This window comes from Danio aesculapii, chromosome 15 (genome assembly GCF_903798145.1).
Source record: "Danio aesculapii chromosome 15, fDanAes4.1, whole genome shotgun sequence".
NCBI classification, from domain to species: Eukaryota; Metazoa; Chordata; class Actinopteri; order Cypriniformes; family Danionidae; genus Danio; species Danio aesculapii.
The window spans coordinates 2,227,035-2,248,159 of record NC_079449.1 but is presented as its reverse complement, the minus strand read 5'-3'; the positions used below and the strand labels follow the sequence as shown (position 1 = coordinate 2,248,159).

Genomic DNA, 21,125 nt, shown 5'->3' with positions numbered 1-21,125 from the left:
TTTCATTAATTTGTATACACATTAATAACTTGTTTGTTTTTATGGAGTTGTTTCTCATAGATATAGTAACAAAACTGGCTGGTTGCACAGAACATTTGTCAGGAATGGGTCGTTTGCTATAGTACACTATTATTAATATAGTGAAAAGTGAACTTTCATTCACTCAGACGTTTAACATTGTGCTCTGGTGTAATAAACAGAAGCAGGCCTGATGTACTGATGCTGTGTGAAGGCTGTTATTACACCAGCAGTGTATTATTGAGCAGAACCTGCCACTGATATGAGTGTATTGTGTGTCTGTTGAACCTGCGCTGTCCAAGGTCCTGAATGTGCCGGAGAAAAGAGCTCTCCATGGTGCTGACATTATAAAACAGCCTGAGAAAGACTTCAAACTCCTCTACTTTCTCCAAATTTATATCTTATGTCATATGCAGTGACTCAGATCAGGGGAAGTTAGCTGGGACCTTTAACTTTTGTGCTGTGTATTTAAAATAGTGGAGCCCGAATGTCAGAGTCCACCAGAGACCATGTTTCTCTTCTTTCCATTACACTGTTTTTTGTGTTACTTTTTTCTGAATGGCATTTTGAAGTTGAGCAAAACAATTGACATGTTGTTTTGGCTTTCCTTGGTGTCATGATTTCATAAAGTGATGCTTCATCCCAATGATATTTCCCCAAAGAGTATGGTGTGTGTGTGTGTGTGTGAGTGTACACTGTAAAAATGATATGATCAATTAGTCATGACTACATATGTTTTAGTTCATTATAATTTATTAAACTAAGTTAATCATGTTCTAACTTAATTTTATAAGTTATGCAAGCTGTTTTAAGTCAGTTTAACAAATTATAAGTTCAGTGGACTCATAAGGTTAATTTGGTTCAACTTAATTTAAGGCAACCATTACAGTGTATGTTTGGGCATCAATCTGCCACAGTTACTGTATTCCTATAGGACTTGATATATATCATTTGTAGGTCATTTTACAGAAACGCCCTCTTTTTGTAAAATGTCTAAACATATATTCATATATTTTTAACATTTAAACCACATTAATCAGTTACCTCTCAAATTTATAAAAACAAATGACAGCTTCATTTTAAAAATCTAAATATTTTTGTACATTTATTTAGAGATGAGCGCTTTTTTGTCACTGGTTTTACTACTTTTTTTTGGCAATATTAAAGGTTTTATAAAGTATTGTTCGCAGTCAGAGTTACAGAAAAATACAGTAGTGATGATTCAACAAGAAAGGAGATTGTTTTATCTGTTTTAACCAGGTTTAAGTGTTATTTATAGCTGATAATTAATTGCAGTAGCATTCCTTCAAAGTAAAAATATTTGAAGAACATTATTGACACATTTTTATTAATTCAATTGTTATTAAAACACAGTAACACTAGTAACACAATGAATCACCAGTAACAAACAACATTTTTTAGTGGTGTTACACATAAGAACCATGACACCAGTGACACTAATGCTGATAACCGTAATGCAACCGTAATGACTGTAATGCCGGTAAACGTAATGCTGGTAATCGTAGCGGCAGTGGCCATAACACTGGTGGTCATAAGACCAGTGAAAGTGACACCAGTTGCCATAACACCCCAGTGACCGTAACATCAGTGAAAGTGACACCAGTGGCCATAACACCAGTGACTGTAACATTAGTAGTCAAACACCTGTCAGTAACATCTGTGGCTGTAACACCAGTGACAGTAACACTAATAACACCAATGACAGTGGCTATAACACCAGTAATTGTATCACCAGTGGCTGCACCACCAAGGATTGTAACACCAGTCCCCACAACATCATTCCTTGTAACACCAGTGGCCATAACACCAGTGACTGTAACACCAGTGACTGTAACACTAGTGGCTATAACACCAGTGATTGTAACACCAGTGAAACCAGTGATTGTAACACCAGTGACCGTAACACTAGTGGCTATAACACCAGTGATTGTAACACCAGTGATCATAACACCAGTCCCTGTAATACCAGTCCTCGTAACACCAGTGACCAAAACACCAGTGATTGTAACACCAGTGAAACCAGTGATTGTAACACCAGTGACTGTAACACTAGTGGCTATAACACCAGTGATTGTAACACCAGTGATCATATCACCAGTCCCTGTAATACCAGTCCTCATAACACCAGTGGCCAAAACACCAGTGATTGTAACACCAGTGAAACCAGTGATTATATCACTAGTGACTGTAACACCAGTGATCAGAACATCAATCCCCCTAATACCCGTCCTCGTAACACCAGTGGCCAAAACACCAGTGATTGTAACACCAGTGAAACCAGTTATTGTAACACCAGTGATCATAACACCAGGCCCTGTAATACCAGTCCTCATAACACCAGTGATCATAACACCAGGCCCTGTAATACCAGTCCTCGCAACACCAGTGATCATAACACCAGGCCCTGTAATACCAGTCCTCGTAACACTAGTGGCTATAACACCAGTGATTTGTAACACCAGTGATCATAACACCAGTCCCTATAATACCAGTCCTCGTAACACTAGTGGCTATAACACCAGTGATTTGTAACACCAGTGATCATAACACCAGGCCCTGTAATACCAGTCCTCGTAACACCAGTGATCATAACACCAGGCCCTATAATACCAGTCCTCGTAACACTAGTGGCTATAACACCAGTGATTTGTAACACCAGTGATCATAACACCAGGCCCTGTAATACCAGTCCTCGTAACACTAGTGGCTATAACACCAGTGATTTGTAACACCAGTGATCATAACACCAGTCCCTATAATACCAGTCCTCGTAACACTAGTGGCTATAACACCAGTGATTTGTAACACCAGTGATCATAACACCAGGCCCTGTAATACCAGTCCTCGCAACACCAGTGATCATAACACCAGGCCCTGTAATACCAGTCCTCGTAACACTAGTGGCTGTAACACCAGTGATTTGTAACACCAGTGATCATAACACCAGGCCCTGTAATACCAGTCCTCGCAACACCAGTGATCATAACACCAGGCCCTGTAATACCAGTCCTCGTAACACTAGTGGCTGTAACACCAGTGATTTGTAACACCAGTGATCATAACACCAGGCCCTGTAATACCAGTCCTCGTAACACCAGTGGCTATAACACCAGTGATTGTAACACAAGTGACCGTAACACCAGTCCTCATAACACCAGTGGTTAAAACACCAGTGCTCATAACACCAGTGAATAGCACCTGTGGCCATAACACCAGTGGCCGTAACATCAGTAACACTGGTGGCCATAACACCCGTGATTGTAACTCCAGTGACACCAGTGATAGTAACATCAGTGACTGTAACATTAACAACACCAGTGACAGTGACTGTATCGTCGGGGACTGTAATACCTGGGACTGTAACACCAGTGATTGGAACACTACTGACAATAACACCAGTGTCTGTAACACTAGTGACAATAACACTACTGACTGTAACACCAGTAAACATAATACCAGTAGTCATTTTCATGAAAAATGGCTTTTACATATTGTCTGCTGCTCTGTAGCTATAACCACATGTTGACAGTCATGGTACTGCATGCTAACTAAATGAAGTAGATGAATCCATCTGTCTGGCGACCCAGCTGTGAACTATATATGTGCACATATCTCTAATATAATATTTCTGAGAAGACCGCTCAGCAAAACATGCAAGCTAATGCACGCTGCCGCTCTCGAAGCACAATCTGCCTGCGCATCAGCTCATCTGTTTCCCACTCTCCGGCCCGGTGTGAGGCCTGGATCTGTCTGCACATCTGTGATTCCCTGCTGCGCCACTGTGGCGTTTGACTGACGGGAGAACAGTGTGTTTCTGCATTAGCCACAAAACTCAGCAAAATCTCCCACACCACGTCTGTCTGGAGAAAACAGCATTGTGTGCTTCTGATTCTGCACACGCAACAGGCCACGCTCTGTCCTCCACTCATCAGTGCAATTTTTCAGCTCCTCACAGGATTTCAGCGCCGCAGGTTTTGAGAAGCAACTGAAAAAGGTGTGTGAAATGCGTGCATGCATAACAGTGAATTGAAATGGCGAGGAGAATTCAATGCATAACAGAATTTAGTAGACGACTGATCACTGATGTAATAAAACACAGCGTGTCACGTTCGAATTCTGTGTCTAATGTGCATTTATGGTCAAATTTCTATTTATTTCTGCTCCAGATTTATTTAACAGAGCAGAGACTATTTCTTTTGTGTATTTTTGTTATTTATTATTTATTTTTCTTTGTTTATTCATTAATCATCATCTTCAGCTTAACCTCACGAAAACGGAAATGCTTGAAGTTTCTGCCAACCCGACTCTTCACCATAACTTTTCAATCCAGATGGATGGAGCAACCATCACTGCATCCAAAATGGTAAAAAGCCTTGGAGTAACGATTGATGACCAACTGAACTTCTCTGAGCACATTTCTAGAACTGCTCGATCTTGCAGATTCGCACTCTACAACATCAGAAAGGTCCGACCCTTCCTATCTGAACATACAGCTCAACTCATTGTTCAAGCTCTTGTTCTCTCCAAACTGGATTATGGCAACTCTCTACTAGCCGGGCTTCCAGCTAACTCTATCAAACCTCTTCAGCTGCTTCAGAACGCAGCAGCACGAGTGGTCTTTGATGAACCCAAAAGAGCTCATGTCACTCCGCTACTCACCCGTTTGCACTGGCTGCCAGTTGCTGCCCGCATCAAATTCAAAGCTCTGATGTTTGCTTACAAAGCGACCTCTGGCTGTGCTCCTTCATATCTGCTCTCACTTCTGCAGATATATGTGCCCTCCAGAAACTTGCGTTCTGTGAATGAACGTCGCCTCGTGGTTCCATCCCGAAGAGGGAAGAAATCACTTTCCCGAACTCTCACATTCAATCTGCCCAGTTGGTGGAATGAACTCCCTAACTACATCAGAACAGCAGAGTCACTTGCTGTCTTCAAGAAACCACTAAACTCAACTGTTTAGTCTCCACTTTCCTTCCTAATCTGTAACTGCCTCTCTGGCTATACCACTAACTGTACTCTCTCTCAAATAAAACACATTACTAATGCTTTGCTTCTTAGACTTTACACACCTGAAACTTGTCTATAGCACTTGTTCACTGCTGCTCTTATAGTTGTGTAAATTGCTTCCTTGTCCTCAGTTGTAAGTCGCTTTGGATAAAAGCGTCTGCTAAATGACTAAATGTAAATGTAATGTAAATGTAATATATAAAAATGCTTGGTTTTTGTAACCCAACATTGGGTCAAATATGAAAAACCCGACCATTGGGTTATAAAGAGTATTTTAAACTGTATTAAATTCATACTATTCATTTCCAATTAGGGCTGTGGGATATGGGTAAAATAAACCTATCACGATTTTCTTGAACAAGATTGCGAATTCAATTTTTATTCAATTCAATTCACCTTTATTTGTATAGTGCTTTTACAATGTAGATTGTGTCAAAGCAGCTTTACATAGAAGATTATAGTAAATTGAAACAGTGTCAGTTCAGTTTTCAGTGTTGAAGTTCAGTTCAGTGTGGTTTAATATTCACTGCTGAGAGTCCAAACACTGAAGAGTAATCCATCGATGCACAGCTCTACAGATCTTGAACAATGCAAGCCAGTGGTGACAGCGACGAGGAAAAAAACTTCACCAATTGGCGAAAGTGAAGAATTAAGAAACCTAGAGAGAAACCAGACTCAGTTGGACATGACCATATGGCCAAACGTTTTGAGCAGAGCTGCAGTCTAGGCGCCGGAGACTGGAGAGCACTGGACGTCCATTGTGGAGAAGCTGCAGGTTGGAGAGGTCACCGGCTGGTGTACAGGCTCGTCTAATGCGGGAGACTCTTCTGTCACTGGGGTCTTACAGAGATCAGTCTCATGCTCTCCACTCCTCCATAACCACCACAGCAGCTGCTTGGGATACGGCCTGGTCCAGGATTATGGAAACATAAGCGCAGATGTCTTTAGGGAAGTGTTCCTGGCTCCCCTAAATAATGCAAACTTTTAGAGGATTTAGATTTAAACAGCATTTTATGTGTATGCTAATGAAAAGAGGTGTGTCTTTAAACTAGTTTTAAACAGACAGAATGTATCTGCTTCCCGAACTGTGCTAGGAAGGCTGTTTCCAGAGTTTGGGTGCCAGATATGAGAAAGATCTACCACCTACAGTTGATTTTGATATTCTTGGAATAATCAACTGTCCAGAATTAATTGAGCGTAGTGGACAAGGGGGGTTATAATACACCAGGAGCTCCCTCAAATACTGGGGAGCTAAGCCTTTGTAGGTAGTCAATAAAATTTTTACATTTATACGATATTTAATAGTGAGTCAATGCAATGATGAAAGGGGTAATATGATCATATTAATCACTGTTCACCTAGCAATGACAAACAAAAAAGGAGCGTGAGGTCCAAGCGCATTAAAAATACTGAAGGAAGTGATGCGCTCACGCTTTCCACACGCTTTTAGATGCAATATAGTATGATTCAATTCAATTCCCCTTTATTTGTATAGCGCTTATACAATGTAGATTGTGTCAAAGCAGCTTCACATAAAAGGTCACAGTAAATAGGAACAGTGTAGTTTAGTTTGTAGTGTTTAAGTTCAGTTGAGCTCAGTTCAGTGTGGTTTAATAATCACTACTGAGAGTCCAAATACTGAAGAGCAAATCCAACGATGCGCAGCTCTACAGATCCTGAACCATGCAAGCCAGTGGCGACAGCGGAGAGGGAAAAAAAACTTCACTAATGGCGGAAGTGAAGAAAAAAAACCTTGAGAGAAACCAGACTCAGTTAAGCACAATCATTTTAATTTCTCCGCTGGCCAAACGTCTTGTGCAGAGCTGCACCAGATCCATGACTGACCAGGATCTGCGATACATCAGCTTTTCTGTATCCAAATTAATCCCACACCACAGATGTTGACATTTGTTGGGCACCAACAAGACCTCCAGTGCTGAACTCATCATCTCTGTTTATACAGGCTGTTCAGTCTCCTGTTCTCGGGCTCTATTTAGGTGTGCTGCATTATGATTGATTCAAATAGCAGCACTGCCGGAAAATCATGCTGTAAGACGATTCAGAAATCGTGAATGTCCAAATTATGATTTCGATATGATTTCAATTAAATGCACAGCCCGATTTCCAATCCAATTCAAGTCAATATCTGACCCAATGTTGTGCTATGACAACCCAGCTTTTAGTATATAGATTTGTTTTATTGTTTTTCTTTGTTTAATTGTTATTCATAAAATTAGATTAGATTAGAAAACTTTGATTTTGTCAAAAAATATATAAATGAGAAACATTCTCTTCTAATACTAGTAGTTTTTTTTTAATTATTTTTAAAAAGACAACTAAAAATGTCTTATGTTTTGAGCTTTTAACAATCGATCCCTAAAAAATAAAATAATAATAATAATACTACTAATAAAACTGAATTGTGACCAAATTTTGTTATTGTTTAACAATTTTTATTTGATCTAACGAGGAAAAAAAGCTTGAGTCAAACTACAGTGTAAGCGTTTTAATTCCTCTTCAGCTCCGCTTATATCATGCTCATGCCTTTAACTATTCTATATGAGTGTGTATGTATTATTAAGCAGCAGCAGCGTCTCTCTGCTCGTCTTTGAAGTCGAGGGATACTTTCATTTAGAAATTCACTCACGACTCTCGCAGGCTTCAGGTTTAGAGAGCAGAGGACTGTGGGTGTCAGAGTCGGAGGCCAAATGAATGTGTTCATTTTAAACAGACGAACATAAGGACACTACAAATGAGCCCTGCGCATTCTGAGACATGCTGGGTTTTTCTGACAGCAACAACTCACAAATCTTATTTTTGTTCATTGTTGTATTTAATTTCATTTGTAGTGTGGGTTAACATGGTGGATTTCACAATACTAGTTGATCTAAAACAATTAAGATATATAATAATAATAACAATAATGATGATGATGATGATGATAATGATAATAATAATAATAAACAACCTCCTATTATTGGGAATGTTTAATAGCTTTTCCATTGACTAAATGCATTTATTTTTATATTTCAGGCTCTCATTGTGGTAACTTGCTCTAAAAATTGCCAGGTTTTCCTACTAATGAGGAGTTATGATTTGTTTTCTTCCTGAATAATAATAGGACAATTGCGTTACTATTCACAAATGTGTCTAAATATATTGTTTATAATCTACTACTCACATTGGTCAATTTTTTTAATTAATACATATTTTAAAAATTCAAATAAAATTACACAGACCAATAATATAAATATTATTAAACATAAACATTTTTACACTCATTTATGACAAAAATAAATAAATACTAGTTACTTTAAAAAATAAGTAACTTTGAGCAATTTTAACTTAAAACAGCTTGGATCAGTTAAAACACAGGTCTCTCTTACTGTATATTAAGTGGTCTTATGAACTTGCATTGTAAATGAATAATTTTATACAACATACTTTGTATTATGTATCGTTGTGTAGTATAGTTCTATTATGTACATATGTGTTTACATTGTACTTATATATTTTTAAATGACCTGCATGTAATTACATTTTCAGCTCATTTCTGTGATTATATGTATGTATAATTACACTGTTGACCCATGCCTTACACCTACCCATACCACCAAACCTGTCCCACAGCATATGTGTTGTGCAATACAGTATGAACACAACACAATGAGCACATTGTGCTGAATTTTTTATTTTTATTTTTTTGGATAAGTGGATATAAGTGGGACCAAGAATTACGTTAAAAACATAAGTATCTTGGTTTAATATAATGTAATTAACATGAAGTTGTCAATGCTTATTGATCATATAATGTTTTTATACTTGTACAGGGAACTGTATAAAAATACATTGTATAAATTGTATATTTGTGCTGCTATAAGTGTGTCTGTTTTGAAGTGCATGCAGTGGGGCTGGTAAGATTTACTATTCAGTATGAGTGTATTGTTTGAAACTGAATTTACATTGCTTTATTGTGGTAATAATATATAAAAATAATATAAAATTGTAGATTTGTGTTGATTAATGTTGTAAGTAATGATCCCCAGTGAAATGTGTCTCAAACAATTAATTCAAACCAGAGATTAGGATAATTAAGCTCTTTTATAATTTTAGGGGAGTGGAGAAACATATGATGTTGTAAGTGTTGATTCTTGGTGAATCGTGAAGCTGAAATCTGTTTTGATGTGGGCTGGTGAGATACCCTTTCTATATATATCCTGTAGGAGTGTTGTATTAAATGGAATTTAACTTTATTGGGGTTTTTACCTTGATGTAATATATAAATACAGTCACAAAAGTGACATTTTATTTCCCATAGTTTGTCAAAATTTATTTAAAACCAACTTGGCAATGTAGGACAATTATAATTGTATAGAGAATGAGTGGAAATGCATTGATTGTTGTAGCCCCTTTTATATTTTTAAGGAGAGTGAGTAAAAATGCATTGATTATTGTGATAAAACAAAACATGAAATTATATATTTGTTGCTATCAATGTGTCTGTTTTGAAGTGCATGCAGTGGGGCTGGTGAAATTCACTATCTAGTTATGGGTGTGTTGTATGAACCTGAATTTGCATTGATTTATTGTGGTAAAACGTAATATAAAATTGTAGATTTGTGTTGATTAATGTTGTAAGTAATGATCCCCAAAGAAATGTGTCTCAAACAATTGATTCAAACCAGAATGTGGGATAATTAAGCTCTTTTATAATGTTAGGGGGAGTGAGTGAAACATATGATGTTGTAAGTGTTGATTCTTGGTGAATTGTGAAGCTGAAATCTGTTTTGATGTGGGCTGGTGAGAGACCCTAGTATATATCCAATAGTAGTGCTGAATTAAATTAAATTTTACTTCATTGGGGTTTTTACCTTGATGTAGTATAAACAGTCACAAAAGTGACATTTTGTTTCCCATCATTTGTCAAAATTGATTTAAAACCATCTTGGCAATGTTGGACAATTATAATTGTATAGAGAATGAGTGAAAATGCATTGATTATTGAGGTGAAACATAGCATGAGATGGCATATTTGTGTTGACTAACGTTGTAAGTGTTGATCCCTGGTGAATTGTGAAGTAGAAATGGGTCTTTTTTGAAGTGGGTTGGTGAGATTCCGCTATTGGCATGTGTGTAAATCCCTCTCTCGTGCTCTCGCGCACTACAGACAGAGCAGTGTTGTGTGGAGCTCGCCGTGAGCGGACTGTTACCGAGCTCCTCACGGCGGAGGGAGGGACGCGCAGTCCGGATGCTCCTTCAGGACGAGTAAAGCAATACATCAGCGGCTCCAATGCGGTGCCAATTGTTTCTAATTCGGTTTCTGCGTCCGTTTCCCGCAGGATGCCGTCTGGAAAAAATGCGCATATGAATTAAACGTGGGTGGGATTGCTTCTGCGTTGGACACTGGATCTATGATAACGATTCTGCCGCAAAACGCCGAGCCGCATTTGGAAATATAAAGAATTTATCTGTATGCTGGGCTTTTCAGAGGGAGATTTCGCGCCGGTTTGAATGGACGCTTTGTCCTTTACGTCTTTTTTTCTTCTTGGCCATGTTCTTTATCTAAAAGGATTGTATCAGCATTTGCTATCTAATGTGGTCTTATTGTCGTGTTTATACACTTAATACGACGATTTCGTACTGTGCTTTTTTTACCTCAGTAGTGTCATGTTTCCTCTGAGGCGATCCGACGTGAGGTGAAAAGTCTGACTGGACCTCCTTTCAGAAGTGAACCATCAACATTTGTGGATTCTTCGAGAATTTCTCATCCCAACAGTGTTTCGGAAGGGCTTCGTGTCGTTTTCTTGGATTAAATCGACTTTAATTGTGTGCTGTACGGAAAGTCTGTTTGGGATTTCAAACATCGCTTGAATCGATCGAGCCGTTTGGAATGAAAAGCCGTTAAAAACCGCCGTTGAGATTTCGCGCCACATCTGCATTTTGATGAGATTTCATCCTTCATAGCGCATTTTTGGCTTTTAATACATGTTATAGAAACATATAATATTAAAGTGAGCATATTTCCAAAGGACTCAAACCCAGAGGAGGTGATTTAGACCTCATCTGAAGATCTCGGACATTTCTGTGCTGCTCTGAACTTGGGAGGCGTTTGGATGCTCCAGGACGGAGGTAACGCACTTACTTATTTCATTTATAACGGATAAAACAATAACAAAACACCATGTCGCTCAATACTTTGGTTGTTTGCGTTCACTATATTTAGCAAGCCAGTGTTTTTACTCATGAGCCAGCTCATGTCTATAATAAATCAAACGGTAGAGGTCAAGTAAGTCTTAGATAATGAGCTATTGTTTGATTGTGCTGTGATACTTTGATATTATTTTGCAATATGTACAAATGTCCGTGTGTTTTTTGGCTTCTCAATGCGCATCCTGCACATTTGATCCCCATTAACGGAAGAGCGACATTTCCAAAGAGGTGATGATGAAAATAACTAATAGGATTTGGCATTGCTGTTGTTGTCAGTCAGAGAATATTGATTGATCTTGCTCTTGAAGGACCTTTGACGCCTTGCGCTGGCTTTTTTAGCTTCTGCGAGACCTTGGAGATTCCTCTAGTCATTATCGGTGATTAAACTTGCATCACATAAGCAGGATAGATTATTTGATCTTTTACATTTAATTTTGACGGTGGGATGCTGGATGTTGGACATAGGTTATGTAAAGGTTTGCTGGAGAGCCCAAGTTGCGCTTTTGGACGCTCGTTTTGTGGGGAATTCAAGTGGGAATTGCTGGATTTATCAGCATGGGAGAGACTTTGGAAACGGATAAATTATCGTAAGACAGATGTAAATGTTGGGATTCATGTAGAAGCTCCGGTACCGCAGTCCAGATGGAGTCCCGGAGCTCGCGGTACCGTTATTGGGGTGTGTCTGTCTGCGGCTGCAAGCGAGTGGAGCAACGGCCGCTGGGGGCCACTGGCACATAACTCTCTCTCTCTCTCTCTCTCTCTCTCTCTCTGAAAAAAATGCTTTATTGGCATGATAAATGTTGCAAATGTGTTTCCAACACATGCATTTTTATGTATATATCATAGGCTAGTATATATAAAAAAATCAGAATAAACTAGATTTACCAATAAACATTTTAGGATAAAACAGTAATAATCAATAATAATCAGTGCATTTACAATCATTCATCTGTTTAGTATGCCAGAATTATTAGTATCTGAAATGTTTCAGCATACCAAAAAGGTTTTAGTACGATTTATATTTTTACTCAAGTGAGAAAAATGTGGTACTAATCGACAAGAGAAGGTATTAATTAAACGTTCGGACACCATAGCAATCAAGCAATACAACTTTTTATTGCTCATATATACAGCTGATATCAATAATGATAACAATAACTATGATATTCTTAGACCATATTTAATAATGAGTAATAAAAATGCATAAAAGGCTTATCACAAGAAATAACACAACTTAACACAGATTATGAATGAATAATACAACGTCAAGCAAGAAGATAGAATATTTACAACCTCAGAGATGTGCCATCGTCTTCCTCTCCAAAGACTGGGGAGGCTGTTGCAGTCACATTGGAGGACCAACACATTTGTCCTGTCCGAGATTGCCGGGTGATGCACGCTTGTCCCACGGCTAGGCTTCCAGTTATACTGCAAAAAATTCTCACCTTTATAGTCAAAATTTGGGTGCTGGCCAAAGGTTGGTCTGCTAGTTGAGAGAGTAGAGGGAGTTGATCAGGCTCCTCCCTCTCTCAACTAGTTGCACATTACTTCTAATTAGCAAAAATCAGAGGTTCTGAACTATGAGCATGACTGGACTCAATGTCCTAACCTCCCCTTCTAGTTACCTGGCCATTTGTTGAGTATATCAGAGTGTAATTATCTGGAGTCTATATTGTACCCCTGACCCTATTTGAGAAACAGCATTGGTAAAGTCATGAAATTCCACTCCTTGTCATGTGAATAAACAATATTGACTAGTTCAATATTGTACCCCTGACCCTCTCTATTTCCTCTACTTCTCCGTTGATCGTAACAAAAAATCAAAAGTGTGTGTGTTGTCTGCAAAAAGATGTTTTTATTGGTCTCCTCTCTCTTTTTGGTGACTGGCGTTAATGTATTGTGCAGCTAGAAGGATACAATCAGTGTTTTCCTCTGTAAATATTGAAGTTGTGTTTTATTGTTAAACTCTGTGAATTGAGTGTAAATGCTCTGGAGTTAAGGGTAGAATGTCTCTCCCAAACTCAAAAATTGCTTTCGGAAAAAAAATAATTGGGATCCCGATTCGACTCTACACGCAATCTTAATTCTGCTTTTCTACAATTCAGCCAATTATATTTGTCAGGAGAGAATTGTACAGGTGATTACACAACTCTTCACGTTTTACATTTGTTGCTCAGCAAAATGGACCCCTCCAAATGGCGTTAAACGTGTCACATAATGTATTTATATGGTATAATTCACCCAAAAATGTGTAATGACGTATTCGCGGCCACCAAATCACACATGATTATTGTTAATAATAATATTATATTTATTACATTACTAATATTATTGTTGTTTTACCACATGGTTGAGAATAAACATAAATAGTAGCCTACTCATTAACTTTTATTTTACATCTACAGAATCGCGAGAAAATCGTGATCTTGATTTTAAGCAAAAAAAAAAAAACTGCGATTCTCATTTTAGCCAGAATCATGCAGCTTTAGCCAGAGCATTCATAAAATGTACAATAAAAAGAACATATATGTGAAGAGTTCGGATGCAAAACCAAAATGCTATCTGGAATTTTCTTCTAAAATGAGCATTTTTCAGAGACTCCTATATGTACGCTCGCTAATTTCACATTAAAGGCAATGAAAATAACATATTAATTGACATAAAAGGGAAATTACTCAACTTATTCATAATGTCTGAGATAAAAGCTAATTTTAGGAGAAAAATTCAGATGGCACTTAGAGGTTTTTGCATCTGAACTCTTCATGTGTGTGTATATATATATATATATATATATATATATATATATATATATATATATATATATATATATATATATATATATATATATATATATATATATATATATATATATGTAGTAAACACAGAAAATAGAAGTAGGCTAGTATATAAAAATAAATCAGAATACATTTTATTTAACAGTCAACATTTTAGGATAAAACAGTTATAATAAATAATAATCACTATATATTTACAATGATTCATTTATAACCATCTACAAGTGTGTTTGTGTTGTCTGCAAAAAACTCATCGCTGGTGTTTTTATTGGTCTCCTCTCTTTTTTGGTGACTGGTGTTAATGTAAAATATTGATTTTTTTTTTTTAAACTAAATTGAGAGTAAAAGCTCTGGAGTTTGGGGTAGAATCTCTTCCTCTCAAGCTTAAAAAATGCTTTATTGGCATGACAAAAGTTACAAATGTGTTGCCAGAGCATTTATAAAGTTGACAATAAAAAGAACATATATGTGAACAGTTCAGATGCAAAAACCTCTAAGTGCCATGTGAAGCTTTCTTCTAAAATGAGCTTTTTTTTTCTGACACTTCTATATTGATGTTCACAAATTTCACATTAAAGGCAATGAAAATAACATATTAATTGACATAAATAGGAAATTACTCAACTTATACGAGAAAAATGCAAAATTTAGGAAAAAAATTCTGATGGCACATAGAGGTTTTTACATCTGAACTTGGCTGTGCGATTTGGGGAAAATATCTAATTGTAATTCATTTATTTATTCATTTTTTTGACAGATATTTCGGTTTTGATTTGCGATTTTAGCTTTGTAGTCAAGCTTCAGTTCAATAATCTGTATTGTACCTTCTTACTGCTAAAATGCAGTGAGTGTTAACAAAAGGAACCGAAAAGATATCAACTTACTTAAACATTTATTCCAATTTGTGTTTAAATATTCAGAAATGAAACACTTATTTTTCTCTAGAGCAAACAACAAGCACAAATAAAATCACCTTACCTTCTGTAAACTCAAATTAGGGAGATAGTGTTGCTCATTATACAAAAAATTAAAAATAAATAAATATAAAAATACAGAGCAATCAGCAAACTAACATGGCTGTTAAGAGCCTTTCTGTAGCTTATATAGACTAAATCAAAATAATTATCACAGATGCTACACAAAATATCATGACGTTAAACTTACAGCTCTGGTACTGCTAAATGGCTAAAATAGGTGTGAGACGGAAGTGTATGTAAGATTTGGTTTAAAACCACAGCGGTTCTAACTAGTTCTGCCGAATGACTAAAAAGTTATCAGTATTGATGGTAAAAAACTGTACATTCTAGTCAAACCATTCTTCTGCAATCTCATATCAGTATTAATAGCTATAAATGTGGGAGAGCGTTGATATTATGTGATATTATGTGAGGCGGAATGCAGACCAGGAAAGACAGGCCAGGAAAAGAAAAGAGGCAGAGCGTTTTACCACCTATTTTGTATCTTTCTTGACCATGTGACTAAAGCCCAAATCCTGAGACATTCAAACTGACCAACCAACATGTGACCACATCGTAAAACTCCCAAAGTCCACACACCAGGCCCTGATCTTATCAGTATCTGCCTTTGGTGCCAGTATGGACCTTCTTGAGTCAAAAATACATGTTTTGTCATGTAAACAAACGCATATAATAATTTAACCTCTTACATGTATATGTCCTATCCTGCTTTAAAAAAAATCCTCTTTGGTCACTGCATTAAAAGGCACTGTGTCTTTAGCGAGGTTGTGTGTTATGGCATTATTCATCTCCTGGATAGGGTTGCACCAGCTGTTCGAAAGTTCTTTCTGAAACTTGAAGGTAAAGCCCACACTAGGGGCTTTGTAACTACTAGCTAGTTTGTAACTAGACTTGTTAACTTGTTCTTAAAGCAAACCATAGTTAGTAGGTCGTAAGCTCTTCGTAAAGTCATGCAAATGATCACAGTGAATGACGTAATATCTAATTAAAAATCATTTCAATCTGTAAACTTTTTTTTATTTTTCTTTGTGGGCTTTCCACGCAGTTCAGTTGCGCAATTCTGATTGGGCAGAACGAAAGTGTGCGAACTCAATTGGCGGGTAAGACTGTCACACACAGACGCCATGCACGCATTTGCTCTGGGCAGGGGTAATTAAATAATACATATTTCATAAAGTAGCCTCATATCGCGATTGCGATTCGATTTATTTCACAGCCCTAATCTGAAATCTTCATGTGTAATAAACACCGTAAATAGCAGTAGGCTAGTATATAAAACTAAATCAGAACAAACTAGATTTAACAATCAACATTTAGGATAACCCAATAATTATCCATAATAATCAGTATATTTACAATGATTTATTTATAACCATCTACAAGTGTGTGTGTGTGTGTGTGTGTGTCGGTGTGTGTGTGTGTGTGTTGTTTGCAAAAGTGCATCACAGGTGTTTTTATTGGTCTCCTCTCTCTTTTTGGTGACTGGTGTTAATGCACTGTGCCGCTACAAGGATGCAATCTGTTTTTTCCCCTAGTAAATATTGAAGTTGTGTTTTATTGTTTAACTCAGTGAATTGAGGCTAAATGCTCTGGAGTTTGGGGTAGTCTCTCTGATGTGCTGATGCCTCTCTCTCTCTCTCGTTCCCTCTTTTTCTCTCAGGTTCAAGTTGCTTTATTGGCATTGACTTTATTTATTGACTTCTCCTTTTTTGCAGTATTGCCAAAGCATCTTTACTATGTGTAATAGTACTGCAGTATGAATACAGTAAATACAGTTCATTAAATTATCTGACTTGAAAAGCAGATAAAGTGGTGCTGTGGAAAACACGGAAAAACAAAGCTTGATAATTAGCCAATATCCTGAAGAAATGTTGAAGTGGTTAATATCAGGGGAGGTTAAATGTTGAATTTGAAGATTATAAATGGTCAAATGATGTTTTTTTTGTGTGTGTGAAATATGAAGTAATATGCATGGGATATGATTATCCAACACAATCTCACAGCAATTCGTAACTTTTTTTTTTGTGGCTAATTCGTACGAATTCGTACGATCTAATTCGTACAATTTAGTACGATTTGCTCATCCTCCAATGATGGTTGGGTTTAGGGGCGGGGTTAGGTGCCACGCCTCCTTTTTAAAATCGTACCATTTCGTACGACTGAACTCGTACAAATTGTACGAATTAGCCACTAAACTGTCAAAACGTAAAATACTTACGTTTTCTCGTGAGATCAGGCTGGATTATCAGCTTGTTTTAAGCTAATGATTATATAATTTAGTATGTGAAAGTAAATTTTGTATAGTAAATTTTACAAATAAAAGTATTGTTAAATTAATTATTATATGTTGACAAATCTAATAATAAAATGCAATAAATGAGAAATCAGTGACTGAAAAAATGCAAAAAACAGACAATAATATTGATTATAATTATTACAATTATAAACAGTGTAGATTATTATGAATAAGGTACAAAATTAAACCGGTTAAACACTCTTTATGGTATGCATGGTGGTTTTTTGTTGCTGATTTTGTGGCTGCCATGTCATTCTCTCCAGGGATACAGTGTAGTTCATCGGAGTCATTTAGATGGTGGTTTAAGTGGTGGTAGGGGGCAATGGCAGGGGGTCGCTTGCTGATTTCCAAAAGCCAAATAAAGTTTATTAAACTAGTAGAATTACCATATTTTAACCATAACCCACAGAAGATAAAAATAGTAGTTTTTAATAGTTAAAAACAACAACATGTCATGTTTCAATTAAGGTGTGTTTCCGACTGATTTTATAGCACCAGATTAAACTTTCTGAAACCTTTATGGTAATCAACATTAAAAATAAAGACAGGCCACAACTGAACATTGAGGATGATCTCTGAGTGGTGGTCTCCAAAATTAAACCAAGAATAGACTTGTGCTGTAAACATTGTGTCCACCAATCTCTTTTTTTGAGGTTAATAATAAATTAAACCAATGATTAAAGGACTATACAAATGATCTGGTTGTTAGACTGTTGCACTTTTTTGTGTTGTCAGTATGCTTGTGTTTATATAGGTCCATTGTTGTGTGCGCAACGTTTGCATATGTATAACCACCTAAGAGGAATTTGGGGGTCTCGAGTCTTCGGGATAGTTATTTTAGGGATCGCGAGCTGAAAAGTTTGGGAATTATTATTTTATTAACATTTAATGTTTTAGATTGTGTTGTGTTTGAGACGGATAATAAGAAAGAGTCCTCTCAACCATTTCTCATCTCATCCATTTATTGTTCTTTACACTCTAAAAATGCTGGGTTGTTGTTGTAACCAAATGTTGAGTAAAATATGGACAAACCCAACACTTAGTGTATTTTGAATTTAATTAAAAAATAGACACAGTATTTGTCCATTTTTGATCCAACGTTGGGTTACAAAAACCCAGGATTTTTTTTGAGTATAGGAATCTAGCATTTGTTTTTGTCTTCTTTTCTCTGTTTCCAAGTCTGGGTCTATTTAATTGTTAATTGTTTTATTAATCGGTAATGTGAATTATGTGGTACTGTTTAGGGAAGAATAACAAGATAATAATAATAATAATAATAATAATAATAATAATCATGTTGTTGTTGTTATTGTTGTTGTTGTTGTTATTATTACTACAAATATTATCATTTTAGACCAAAACACCAATGAGTCCACAAAGTGGCGCAAATGGATTTGCTATTTAAACAACGTGAAAATTAAGGGTGTGCTGGTCTGAAAATAGCAACAAATTGCGCCAAACACGTCTTGCGTCTTATTACGCTGGGTGTATGACAGGGCCCTTAAAGTTACAATCATTATAATTGTGTGTATCTGAATGCTTGACATTGCAGATCCTGCGACGTGATTTCAGCAAATCAAAAGTTTTATATTTCACTGTCATTGTTGATTTGATCACATAATTTGCAATGCATCATGGGATAGCCGTTCATTACCTCAAAGTACACAGGCTGTCTTTTTGTCCAGCTGGATTTAGCTTCAAATCAAACACTGTAATGTTATGATTCATCTCACAGTCACTCGGTTCAAGGCTTAGATCTACTTATTCAGTTTCTGTTCTCTAAATCCTGTGGAGAAAATAAAGGAGAAGAATAGTCTCAGATTCAAGGCCACCGATGAAGCCAGAGTTTATTGATAAACCAATTTATATGCTGCATTCTCCAAATAAAGGACTTTGTCTGCTACTAAGTGGCTTTGTTCTATCTGTCATTGCATTGTTCTCGAGTTCTGCTTATTATTCTGTTGTTCTATCTGTCATTCCATCATTCTATTGTTTATCATTCCATTCTTCTGTTGTTCTATCATTCTATTGTCCTATATACTGTTCAGTGGTTCTATTGTTCTGTCATTCCATTGTTCCATTGTTATATTGTTCTGCCATTACATCGTTCTATTGTTCTGCCATATTGTTCTATAATAATTTATAATGTTCTATAATTTATGATAATTGTTCTATCATTCTGTTATTACATCGTTCTATTGTTCTATAATTCCATCCTTCTATTGTCATTCCATTGTTCTATTGTTCTCTTTTTCTATTAATCCATTGCTTTATTGTTCTATCAGTCTTTTATTCCATCGCTCTATTGTTCTAACATTCTATTATTACATCGTTCTATTGTTCTATCGTTCTATTATTCCATCATTCTATTGTGATGTCGTTTCATCATTCTGTTATGTCATTCCATCATTCTATTGTCATGCCATCATTCTATTGATCTCTCATTCTATCATTCCATTGTTCTATTGTTCTGTCATCACATCGTTCTACTGTTCTGTCATTCTATAATTTCTATTTTTCTACAATTCTGCTATTCTGCCATTCTATAATTTCTATTGTTGTCATTCCATCTATTTTTATATAATTCAATTGTTCTTCCATTTCCAGTTCTTGAAATTGCCACCATTTTGGTCTCGTATGCGCCCAAAATTTAATCTATGAGACCTCATAATATATTTGGGAGCATTTGTGCGACTGCTTATAATGGTTGTAGTGCGACCTGTTTTGATTTTTTTTCTAAAAACGTGCTGAATTGGTCATCCATGCCACTCTATTGGTTCATATTAGCTGTCAATCAGGTTTCTGCTGTCAAATAACAGGAAGCTTTTGTGACCGTGGGAAATGCAAATGACTGAAGAGTGAAAAGTACACAGGTTTGCAAACCCCACCTAAAGTTACAAGTAATGGCGCCGATGACAGCGATCATGTGGTGATTGTTGATCCGCCAGCCGAGATCAATCGAGTTTTTTCGAGAAGGTGCCTAAATCTCGATGCATTGCATTCACTGCGTGTTCAGCGCAAATGTCCGCTAAATGTAAACTCTAACACTGTACACATCATCGCCAAAGAAGCTCGTCTTTACTAAGTTTAAACTGAAACTGCGGCTCATAACAGCGAACGGTCTTGCGCCGGTGGTCATCATGAGAATCCTGCTCTGCCCCGCTCATATATTGGGTCGGCTGACTCGCCTGCTTTATTCCACAAACACAGAAAAATGAAACGAGACTGAGCATTTAAAATGACACAAACCGAAACCAAAACTGTTAAAGAGTGGTGGAAGTGAGACTTTTCTTCCTTCCTTTTGTCCATTCTTTCTTGAGATGTATATTCTTTTTCTTTTTCTTTGCAGTTTTCAGCCTTGAATTTAATTATTCATTATAATCTTTCATTTGTTTTGTAGCAGAAATATTATTAAATTGACATGCATCTAAAAACAATAGTACAAAATAAATATTTCTTACTGCAAAGCTTCATTTTTGTTTGATGCAAACCATACATTTATTTTTCACAAAGTAACAGAAGGACTTTTATAGCAGATAACTCACATTCAAGGCAGCATGATCATGAGAAATGTTATTCATTGTTAGTATTATTGTCATCATCGTCATCATTAATATTTTATAGTTATTAGACATTCATTTTGGAATTATTGCACAAATATCAGTAAGTCATCACAGCATTAGTTAGATAGTTGTTTCTGGTTTTTGTTGGTCCTAATTGATGTTGTTTTCAAATATAATAAATCCCTTAATATACAGTTTGCAGTGGTGCTCATTCATTTTTGGTGGGTGCTCCTAAATT

At 36.5% G+C, this 21,125-nt stretch overlaps 1 protein-coding gene across 1 annotated transcript in view; it reads left to right on the top strand.

The window, feature by feature from the left end:
• The first annotated feature begins 10,242 nt into the window (after positions 1 to 10,242).
• Positions 10,243 to 21,125, top strand: part of lrfn1 (leucine rich repeat and fibronectin type III domain containing 1) — a 371,292-nt gene continuing 360,409 nt past the window's right edge. Inside the window, exon 1 of the mRNA XM_056473176.1 lies at positions 10,243 to 11,175. The gene's annotated coding sequence lies outside the window, so the exon portion shown is untranslated. The remainder of the gene's footprint in view (positions 11,176 to 21,125) is intronic.